The sequence below is a fragment of the Canis aureus genome, chromosome X (assembly GCF_053574225.1).
Source record: "Canis aureus isolate CA01 chromosome X, VMU_Caureus_v.1.0, whole genome shotgun sequence".
In the NCBI taxonomy this organism is placed as follows: Eukaryota; Metazoa; Chordata; class Mammalia; order Carnivora; family Canidae; genus Canis; species Canis aureus.
Genome location: NC_135649.1, coordinates 10,412,230 through 10,424,002, shown reverse-complemented (window position 1 = coordinate 10,424,002; position 11,773 = coordinate 10,412,230). Strand labels below are relative to the sequence as shown.

At 37.2% G+C, this 11,773-nt stretch overlaps 1 long non-coding RNA gene across 1 annotated transcript in view; it reads right to left on the bottom strand.

Moving 5' to 3' along the window:
• Nucleotides 1-434: 434 nt before the first annotated feature.
• LOC144307546 (uncharacterized) overlaps nt 435-11,773 on the bottom strand; it is a 155,449-nt gene continuing 144,110 nt past the window's right edge. Inside the window, exon 3 of the long non-coding RNA XR_013374393.1 lies at nt 435-557. This is a non-coding gene — a long non-coding RNA (uncharacterized LOC144307546). The remainder of the gene's footprint in view (nt 558-11,773) is intronic.

Here is an 11,773-nt window from a genome sequence, read left to right as displayed (position 1 = left end):
CTGCAGATGCTTCTCAACACGACCCTTAATTCACAGGTACTCAGAATAGGCATGAACATTTCCTGTGACTTCATTCAGCAGACAGTTCCAATGCTGTGCATTAGTAGAAAGTTCTTCCTTATACTGAGTGAAAATTTTCTTTCCTGTAACTTTCACCTCTTAATGCTAGTTATGCCCTCTGGGCCTACAGGAAAAAAATCTACTCCCTCTTCCACATGACAGCTCTTCAAATATTTCAAGACAACTAGAATGTCTCCCCTTAGTCTTTTAGTCCCCAGGCTAAACACCCACAGAAGATTATACTGCAGCATTAATATCTCCACTTTGCATTTTCTACACTCCCACATGTCTTCTCCTTTGTTCCTTCTTCTCTCAAACAGTGAGAATAATGAGAAATTATATCATCTATGAACCAAGTTATATAATCTCACTCACCTCCTACTTCATTCACGCACATAGGTTCTTTGCAGACCTTCCAGGTAGTGAAGTACTATAGGATTTAGCGGAAAGAAATCATTCAGGAATCTTTCTTAGACCATGAAGTTCAGTTTTCAATCCTAAAGGTCAAAGAGACATAAAAAAGCAAACACATTGTAGCATTCACCATTACCCATTGAAGCTATTCACAGTAGCAAAGACGAAATCTATGAAAAACACCTGATTTTTTAGAAGTTATAATAAACTTACAAAATTTACAGGAGCCGGCACTGTAGTAAGAATGAGGAATGTTGCTACAAGCATGCTTTAGAAAAAAAAAAAGTTGTGTTTGTGCTCCAGCTCTGCATTTACTAGATATGTGCTCTTACACAACGTACCTATATTCACTCAATCACAATTTCCTCAAAAAGGGAAAATAATTCTTAATTCATATGGTTATTGTAAGGATGAGAAGCCTATGCATGGCAGAGTAGAACAGACTCATTTAATTTGAAAGCATACAAATGACTGAGTTCATTCATGTATTGGAATATTGTAATAGCCAAATTAATGGTTAATTCACTTTAAAGGTATAAGTCAAATGTTCAACATGAAGGCTAATTCCGAAAGGGTGGAACCTTTATCACGTCAGAATGAGGAGCTTCCAAGGTCCCTGACAGTCATTTATAGGCATTTATTTCACTCAACATGGTAAATTTAATCCACACATTAACCTCTGCTCTCAACCTAACCCCACTAAAATGACAGTAAAATATTTAAAGTCATAAATTTGCAAAGTCAGAAACAAGAGAAGAAACAAAAGATCACAAGACATGCAAAACAATTTTGGAAAATGGAAAAGCAAACGGACAATTGGAAATTGACTTAGCAGTCCAGAGAATTTAAGTTTCTACAGAAAAAAAAAAAGCCAACAAGTAAACCATTTTGTGATGCAGCAACCAAGAAACACTCAAGAATTGCAGACATCAGTTCCTTTTAAGATAGAGATATGTACGGTGATACAAAAAGGAATTTGTTGTTAGCCACTCCTTTCATACTCTGCATGGAAATCTACTCAGCTAAATATCCAAGTTGATCCCCTACGAGTGATGAACTTTCTACTTTCCAGTAAACAATAAAACAATTAGCCACATTCTGTTACTTTATAAAATGCATCAGTTGTTTTCCAGTTTCCAGTAGCATGTTCCTCATTTCCATTCAAGACTTCAACATAAGCACTGTTAATGTTCATATTTCTACTAACATTTTGTCCATAAAAATATATATGTATTCTCTAAGAACATACACATTTTCTCTACAGTGCTCCTCTTTCCTTTCTGACATCTCACCAGAATTGCCTTTAACATATTTGTTTTTTTTTTAAGTTTTTATTTATTTATTCATGAGAGACAGACAGAGGCAGAGACACAGGCAGAGGGAGAAGTAGGTTCCTCGCAGGGATCCCGATGCAGGACTTGATACCCAGATCCAGGATCACGCCCTGAGCCAAAGGCAGGCGTTCCATCGCTGAGCCACACAGGTGTCCCAACCTTTAACATATTTGTGATGGTTACTCTTATCTGTCAACTTGACAGGGCTATGGGGTGATTTAATGTTAATCTCAGGGGCTAAACGGGTGAAGGGTATTAAAGAGGGCACTTGTGATGAGCACTGGGTGTTATATGTAAGTGATGAGTCACTAAGTTATATTCCTGAAACCAGTATTACACTATATGTTAACCAACTAGGATTAAAACAAATTAATCTCATCAGAAGGTATTTGCAAATCATATAACTATGATATATCCAAAATATATAGAGAACTCCCACAACTCAATATCAAAAAAAAAAAATGAAACAATTCAATTTGAAGATGGGCAGAGGACATGAACAGACATTTATCCAAGGACAACATCCAGGTGGCCAACAGACACATGAAAAGATTCTCAACATCACTAATCATCAGGGAAAATGCAAATCAAAACCACAGTATGTCCTCACCTCATAGCAGTCAGAATGTATATTACCAAAAAGACAAAAGGTAAGAAGTATGGCCAAGTGGAGAAAAGGGAACCCTGATGCACTGCTGATAGGGATGTGAAACGGTGTGGCCACTATGGAAAACAATGTAAAGGTTGCTCAAAAAACTAAAAAACACAACTACCATATGATCCAGCAATTCCACTTCCAGGTATTTATATGAAAAAACAAAACAAAAACAAAAACACTAGTTCATAAAAAAATGCACCCCTATTTTCATGGCAGCATTATTTACAACAGTTAAGATATGGAAGCAACCTAAGTGTCCATCAATAGATGAATGTATAAAGAGGATGTGGTGTGTATGTATGTATACATATGTACATGTATAAGTACTTACACAATGGAATGTCACTCAGCATTAAAAAAGAATGAAATCTTGCCATTTGCAACAACATAGATGGACCTAGAGGGTATTATGCTAAGTGAAAAAGACAGAGAAAAGACAAATACCATATGATTTCACTTGTATGTGGAATCTAAAAAAAAAAAGTCAAAACAAGACAGAAACAGTCTCATAGATACAGAGAAATATCTGGTGGTTGCCAAAGGGCAGGGGAGTGGGGGGATTGGACAAAATAGTGCAAGTATATTAAAAGGTACAAATGTCCACATATAAAATAAATGAAACAGGGAGATACGATGTACAGCATAGGGAAAATATTTAACAATACGTAACAAATATGTGATAGACGATAACTAGATTTATCATGGTGATCACCTCATGATGTATATAAATGTTGACTCACTATGTTGTACACCCGAAACTAATATAATATTGTATGTTAACTACACAATAGAAATATTAAAAAATAAAAATATATTTAAAAAGCTTCCCCCAAAATCATTAGCGTCAACTAAAAAAGTACCCCCACAGCAACATCTAGACATTTGACCATATACCTGGTTACCATGTCCTAGTAAAGTTGACGGATAAAATTAACTATGACAACTTAAAACAGGTTTCAAAGGTACACTGATATTCACAGCATCATTACTTAAAATATCCAAAAAGTAGAAATAACCAAAATGTCCACGAATTGATGGACAAATAAAATGCAATCTACACATGATAGAATATTTAGACATAAAAAGGAATGAAGTACTGACACATACTACAACATGAATGAACTTTAGAGACATTATACTACGTGAAAGAATTGACTCAAAAATCTATGTATGATTCTGTTTAAATGAAATTTGCAGAATAGGACAATCCACAGAAATAATAAAGCAGATTGGTGGTATAGGGTCTAGGGCGAGAAAGAATGAGAAGTGACTACTTAATATGTACAGGGCTACCTTGGGGTAGTCAGAATGTTCTGGATTTAGATAGCTGTGATAGTTGCACAACACTATGAATAGATGAGAAGCCACTGAAACTGTAGTCTCTAAAATAGTTGAAACAGTGAATTTTCTCATGTGAACTTTACCTAAATAAAAGACTGCATAATGAAATTCGTATCCGTAATAACACAAGACACTTACAACTGAATAGCAAGAAGCAACAACATTTAAATAAATAAAGGGTAACATATTTCAACAGAAATTTCACCAAAAAAAAAAAAAATCAGAAGATCAAGACCCATGTTATAGGATAACATCATTAGCCATCAGGTAAAGCACTGAGGGGGGTACTTGATGGGATGAGCGCTGGGTGTTATTCTATATGTTGGCAAATTGAACACCAATAATAAATCAATCAATCAATCAATCAATCAATCAATCATCATCTTGTACCACTGTATAACAAATTAGAACTGGGATCCCTGGGTGGCGCAGCGGTTTGGCGCCTGCCTTTGGCCCAGGGCGCGATCCTGGAGACCCGGGATCGAATCCCACATCGGGCTCCCGGTGCATGGAGCCTGCTTCTCCCTCTGCCTGTGTCTCTGCGCCTCTCTCTCTCTCTGTGACTATCATAAATAAATAAAAGTTAAAAAAAAAAACAATTAGAACTTAAAATTTAAAAAATAAATAAAGACTGATAAACTTCAGTATCGGTGATGCTACAAAACACAAGAAACCCTCATGCATTGCTGGTGGAAACACAAAATGGTAGAGCCAATTTGGAAAGCTGTTTGTGTTCCTCTTCAAGTGTTAAAGAGATATTATTACCTGGTCTAGCAATCTCTATCTTAGCTATTTACTTAAGATAAATGATTTGCAATACCTTGATTCATCGTTTAAACCAACTGAAAGCAATACGATGCCTATCAACTAGTGAGGAGATAAAGTGTGGTTCATCCACAGGGTGGACTTCTGATAAACCGACAACATGGATGCATCTCTACAGTTTTCTGCCAAGTGAACGGATTTCAACAAAATATTGCTTAATGCATTACTCTACTTATGCGAAATAGGAGAAAGGCAAAACAGAGCACAGAAATCAGGACAGTAGATCCCAAGGGCTGAGGTGCACAGGTGTGATTAACTGCAAGGTGAAAAGGAGCTCTTTGCTGGGTCAATGGAAATGTTTTATATCATTATGACTGTGGTGGTGGCTACACAAATGTATACCTTTGTCAAAAGTCATTAAAGAGCATGGGTAAAATTAGTAGATTTTATTGTAGGCAAATGTTACAAAAATAAGAACAATGATAGATAAAAATGGATTCTTCTACTGTTTGTTCATAGAGGAGATCGGTCATTAAAACTCATGAAAGCAATCTAAGGCAACTCATTCACTTCTTTAAACAACCATTTACTGATTAAAAAAAAAAACATTTACTGAGCACCTATTCTTTACCTGGTGGTAGTCTACACAGTGGTAAGAGTCTAGCCAAGAAGAAAGGCAATATCCGGGGACCCCTGGGTGGCTCAGTGGTTGAGCATCTGCCTTTGGTTCAGGGCATGATCCCAGGGTCCTGGGATCGAGTCCCGCATCATGCACCCTGCGAGTAGCCTGCTTCTCCCTCTGCCTGGTCTCTGCCTCTCTCTCTGTATCTCTCATGAATAAGTAAATAAAATCTTTTTAAAAGAAAAGAAGAAAGAGAATATCCGTAATTCCATTTCGCTACTATTCTGCTGGCCCTTTGTAATACAGATTTTAGGAACCACACTGTTGACTACAGAGCAAAGCTGCGTCCCTGGGATGATGGCTGAAAATACAGGGTTAGAGCAAACAAAAGATTGGCTTGAGGAGTTGCTAGGTGGCTCAGTGTACCTGTCACCTAAGAACATCTATAAACAATCCCGCCCCCAGATCAGAGGCTCTGCTTGCAGTGCCCACTGGAGTGAGTGGGCTGCCTGCTAGACCTTTCCTTTGCCAAGACTCAGCTTTGACTTTGGGCTTTTTCTCTGGCCAGGGCTACACGATGGCTGGTTTACCCCATATTAGCAGCTCCTTCTGCAGACTAACCCCAGGCTGTCCTGAACTGTCCCCTCCTGTCCATTTGACAGTAACATTTAGCAGATACTTGTCGTTATCACAATGCATGTGTACATTTCTTCTTCCTTAGACTGTAAGCCCCGAGAAAGCATGAATCACAGCTGTTTTTTTAAAATTTCCTCATCCCCCCAACCCCCCTCAACCCCTCCAGTACTCATCATGCTACATGGCCACTAAGTGCTTTCCAATGTACTGAAAATGTAGTCATAGGATTTTGATAGACACATATGCAGCCAATTTATGAAAAATGAGCAGTTAATAGTTTCCGATTTGACTTTACCTCTGTACCTTAATAGCTGAATTCTATACCTACCACCTGCTTCCCTCCCAGCTTACCTCCCCATAAAAAATGCAAGGAGGATGCTTAAATAGGCATGACGCTCATAATTCACTCCTGCTTAAAGTCCTTCTCTAAGCTGACTCTGCCTCTCTAGTTAGACAATCATTGACTGTGTATTTTAAAACTCATGAGGAATTACCACCTTAAAGCTTTCAGAGGGCTCCGTTTGGAGGAAATTAAGAAAATAGCAGTGGGAGAACAGTCCCAGGGACCAAGTCTTCCTAATAAATAAATTTGTTTTATTTTCTTCTAGAACTGCCTACTTCAGCACTCCCCAGTAATCCACTCAATTATTCAAGTTGCCTCAATTAGAAAACATAACCTCCAACTCAATAACTCAGTGAATCCTATGATTAGTCCACATAGTCGAGATATATGGGAACCCTGTGCTATAGCAGAAAACATTTTAAGCCACTAGAAAATATGCTTGTTAGAGAGCCAGAAAACTTCAGGTGCCTCTGAGCAACTGAAGAGAACCTTGGGAATTTGAATAATCAAATTCTGCTCCTTTAATAACCAGCTAGGAACAGACAACAATATGACATACTAAGGTACGTAGCATGATTGATTTAGGGGCTATTTAATAAAATTCTGCATGATGTAGACAATTGTAAGACAAAGATATAGAAAATGAACCAAACGTTATGTGCTTTTGGGGGGTTTAATTGGGGGTAGTCAAATAGATTGTAGCACATTGGACCTTAAAGAACACTGAAATTCTAGCCCCAAGCTTCCGAAGCCTGCCTATACGTAGAATTATCTAGAAAGTTTATCTATTCTTCCTTCCATCCTTCCATCCTCCCACTAATGCCCAAGCCCAATTCAGATCCACTTAAATCAGAATCTTTGGAACCAGGGCTTCAGTATTAGTATTTTTAAAAACTCCTTTGTGGATCCCAATATGCAATCAACATTGTTCCATTCTAAATTATTCCTATTTATTTTTACATATGAAGACTCAAAGGGAAAGGGACTTGTCCAAAGTTCCATGATGGGTAATGTCAAGCAACTAATTCGTCTGAGTCTCCAAGAGCACTCTATTCTACTCTATGCAATGTTGCTCAATGAAAACTTTATATTTCAATCATAACAAAAAAGCCAGTATTCTGTAAGTGCCATTTATAGTCTTTGTAGGGAAATTACAATAATGAAATTTGAATATTTTTCACCATAAAAGTAATATATCTTCACTATGAAAAATTGGAGAAATACAAAAAAAGTTGAATATGATATTACAGCATCAAAATGCTTATATTGTCTTAACATCTTTTTCTCACAAAAACATATATGTTTATTTTCAACATTTAGAAAAGACTAACAAATGAAGAAGATAATCAATCACCCAGGTTTATCTGACTATTTTTACATTTTTGAGAATACTCACATCCATTCAAAAAGTAATTACTGAGACATTACCATGTGTCTGTCATTGTTTTGTGAACTTGGGATACATCAGGAAATAAGAAATAGAAAGATCTTGGCTATCATGATGTCTATGATGATAATTATGTGGATTGTGAAGTAGCAGTTATATTCTTATTCAGTTAAAAAATAAAATTTAAAATACTTTGGCCAAATACACATCCAGAAGCAGCAAAATTTAACATATGTGCTAATTCAAATGAAAAAGCCTACACATCACTAAACCATCTGTTTCTGAGAAATGAAAATCATCTTCAAGCACTAATACATGAGTATGGTCTACAGGGCCATTAATACTCTGGTTCATTCTTACTATTTTAGTCTAAATTGCCATTCCCAACATATCCCCTATGCTACTTTCACAAATCCAAATTCTTTGAAAATTATCTAACACTCTGTTCTCTTACATGGTTTTGTCACATTAAACATGTTTTTTTTTTTTTCCTGCTGAAATACCCTTTCGCTCTCATCCTGTATTGCCCACCCATAGAACTCTTCTTCACATTTTGATATTCCCCTGCAAGTTCCATCTCTGAAGTCTTCCCTCTCATTAAGCTACAGGTGAAAAATTCATAGTTCTTATGTGGTGTTGCCATTATATATACCTTTACTAAAACAAATGCCAGACGAATACCCACCATTTGCTTCTACATGGATGGAACTGGAGGGTATTATGCTGAGAGAAATAAGTCAATCAGAGAAGGACAATCATCATATGGTTTCACTCACACGTGGAAGATAAAAAATAGTGAAAAGGATTATAAAGGAAAAGAAGGGAACTGAGTGGGAAAAATTAGAGAGGGAAACAAACCATGAGAGATGCCTAATCCTGGGAAACAAACAAAGGGGTGCAGAAGGGGAGGTGGGTGGGTGGGGGAATGGGGTAGCTGGGTGATGGGCACTGAGGAGGGCTCTTGATGGGGTGAGCATTGGGTGTTATACTATATGTTGGCAAGTTGAATTTAAATTAAAAAAAAAAAATAGGGCAGCCCGGGTGGCTCAGCGGTTTAGTGCCATCTTCAGCCCAGGGTGTGATCCTGGAGACTCGGGATCGAGTCCCACGTCAGGCTCCCTGCATGGAGCCTTGTTTCTCTTTCTGCCTGTGTCTCTGCCTCTCTCAGTCTCTCTCTCTCTCTCTGTCTCTCATGAATAAATGAATAAAATCTTTAAAAAATTAATAAAATAAAATAAAATAAAAATAAATGGCAGAGTACATGGTAATCATTGATTCTATTCTCAGTATTTTCACCTAGACAGCCTTATTCCTTAAGGCTAGGATATGGTTATTAATTTATAAATATACAGTGAATATGAGAATGGGTTATAATAAATGTTGAGCAATTGTTTATTAATTTGAAAAAAGCATATATTGTTTCACTTTTCAAAAATATAGTGCTTTAGACCTTATAAAGTATTTCCTCATACATCAAAAGTGGGTACTTGTCCACCCTAGCAGAATGGAGACCCTTGTATAGTAGTCTCTGGCATAGTTTCACTATACTCAAACGAATTTTGGCCACATAGTCAAGCTGCCTTAGAATATGTATTGTTTTACTTTCCATAACACAAGGATGGAATTAATGAACATTATGTTTTCTCTAATTGCCTAAGGAAGGTGGCAGACAGTATAATATCCAACACCCTGCATGTCGAAAGGTAGATATAGTTATTCCTAGAGGTTGGTTATTTCTCCTTTTTAAATATAATGACCACATCATCAGAGTAAAACTTTCTACAAGGTTTTGAGGCTAAATTTGATTTGAAGAACTGCATCTTTATGAACCAGTCCAAGATTTGGGTCATATCCAGAAATTAGACATGGCCTTGTCTCATTATTTTGATGTCTAATTAGAACTAGTGGGATCCCTGGGTGGCGCAGCAGTTTAGCGCCTGCCTTTGGCCCAGGGCGTGATCCTGGAGACCCGGGGTCGAATCCCACATCGGGCTCCCGGTGCATGGAGCCTGCTTCTCCCTCTGCCTGTGTCTCTGCCTCTCTCTCTCTCTCTCTGTGTGACTATCATTAAAAAAAAAAAAGAACTAGTGCCCTGGTAAAGTGCTTACAAAAGCTTTCTAGTAGGAGAGTAGGAAAACAAATAGGATTGTTTACACTTTACCACCTAGACGTCGAGAGACCTCCTGGGTTCAAATTATGATCCTGCTACTTACTAGCAATAGGACTGAGTGTTTTAACAAATCCTTTCAAGCCTCATTGAGTAGGGTCTATAAATATGATGGGATAGTCACTCTAGTAATTATGATATATAAGAATATCTTAGCAGACTGAAGAGGGAGATTTAAATTGAGATATTCACCTGCTGAACTTGAAGAAGCAAACAACCATGATGTAAACTGCCCATAGAGGAGGCCATGTGGTAAGAACCTGAGAATGGTCTATAGGATCCCACAGCCATTCCTGGTCCATAGTTACAAGAAAACAGCGACTGCAATCCCAGACTCAAGCAAATAAATTCTACCAACAACTAGAAGGGTCTTGGAATCATATCTTTCCCAATCAAGCCTCCAGGTGAAAATGCAGCTAGTCTAGAGGCCTTGAATAGAGAACACTGCTAAGGGGTGCTTGGGTGGCTCAGTGGGTTGGTTAAACAACTGGCTGCCTTTGGCTCAGGTCATGATCCTGGGGTCCTGGGATATATATAGCCCCATAGTGGGCTCTCTGCTCACCGGGGATTCTGCTTCTCCCTCTCCCTGACTGCCGTTCCCCCTGCTTGTGTTCTCTCTTTGGGTGTACAAATAAACAAACTCTTAAAAGAAAAAACACCGCTAAGCTGTGTCTGGACTCCTGACCTCCAGAAACTGATACTAAATTTGAGTTATTTTAAGCCAATAAATTTATGGTAATTTGTTACACTGCAATAGAAAATTACCTATGTCATAGCACGGTTATAAAGACTAAATGAGTGTAATATTTAAATCTGCATAAGTGCCTGTTAATGAAAAATGCAGATCTGTGAATCATTCAAGAAACTCAAAATGAAGAGTGTCTACATCTGCAAACTCATATAAAGTAGGGAGCAACACTGGGAAAATTTCCTCAAAACTCAACCTCTATTTCCAAATGTTAGACTCTAGACTTATAATTACACTCCTTACCTCTTTCACATCAGAACCATTGTGACTACCTCTACAGAGTTGGACTATAATTCATTCTCCATTAGTCTAACATATATAATATCCTCAGAAACTGATTCAAATATATTTTTCTTCATCCAATACCCACTTAATAACAGTCCACTTCTCTTAAGATCTCTCCAAGCATAACAGCTCTGTGAAACTGATGAGATACAAAATATTTAAATTAATCCAATATATGCAACCAAGATGAATTCCTTTTTCACGAATTATTCTCAGTTACTGTATGATGATGCAAATGAAGCTTCAGTTCTTTCAAAAATTCATTTAGATTCTTTTTCGACCTCCCATTATACTTAAAACATCTGTAGTAGTTTAGAAAGCTTAGACTATTAAAACAAAATAATCGACATTTTAGCGCTGATCTCAAGCTGTTCCAAGAACAATGAATCACGAAAGATGCCAATTTTACACTATGAAATAAAAACGTTTCATCCAATAAAAGTTTATGTTCCTGGTGGCAGCCAATTTATTATTTTATTTAGAAAGATTCATTTAACATCCAGCTGTTGTATGCTACGTATATTTTGGAATATGTTAAGCGTTTAGATATTGATTTACATGCATTAAGAACATCAAAGCAAGTTGATGATTTTCTTCTTTTAAATGACTGTTACATAATCAGGTTGAAGACTTTTGCATGGGTTTTTGTTGCTGTAGCATATAAAACTTAAATTTTACCAACTGACAAAAGAATCATGTCACCCAAGACTCATTATATTTCTGCATTCCAAATTATATTGGAAAATAATGTATGCAATAAAAGAACTCTAATCTCACTAGATTTTATGACGTGTCTTACTACATATCTTGTATTGTATGACTTTCATTGTCCAGTCCACAACTGCCAGTATTTTTTGTGTAACAGGCCTGTGTTGTGGATTTCGGCCAAGTGTTCTTCATCCTTTGGGTGGCTGCATGCTAAATGGAGGGCTCTCCAAAGCAGAAATTCTCCACCTACTGAAATAATGATTCCTATACTTAATTACTGACCTGTAATATAATATGTATGCTTA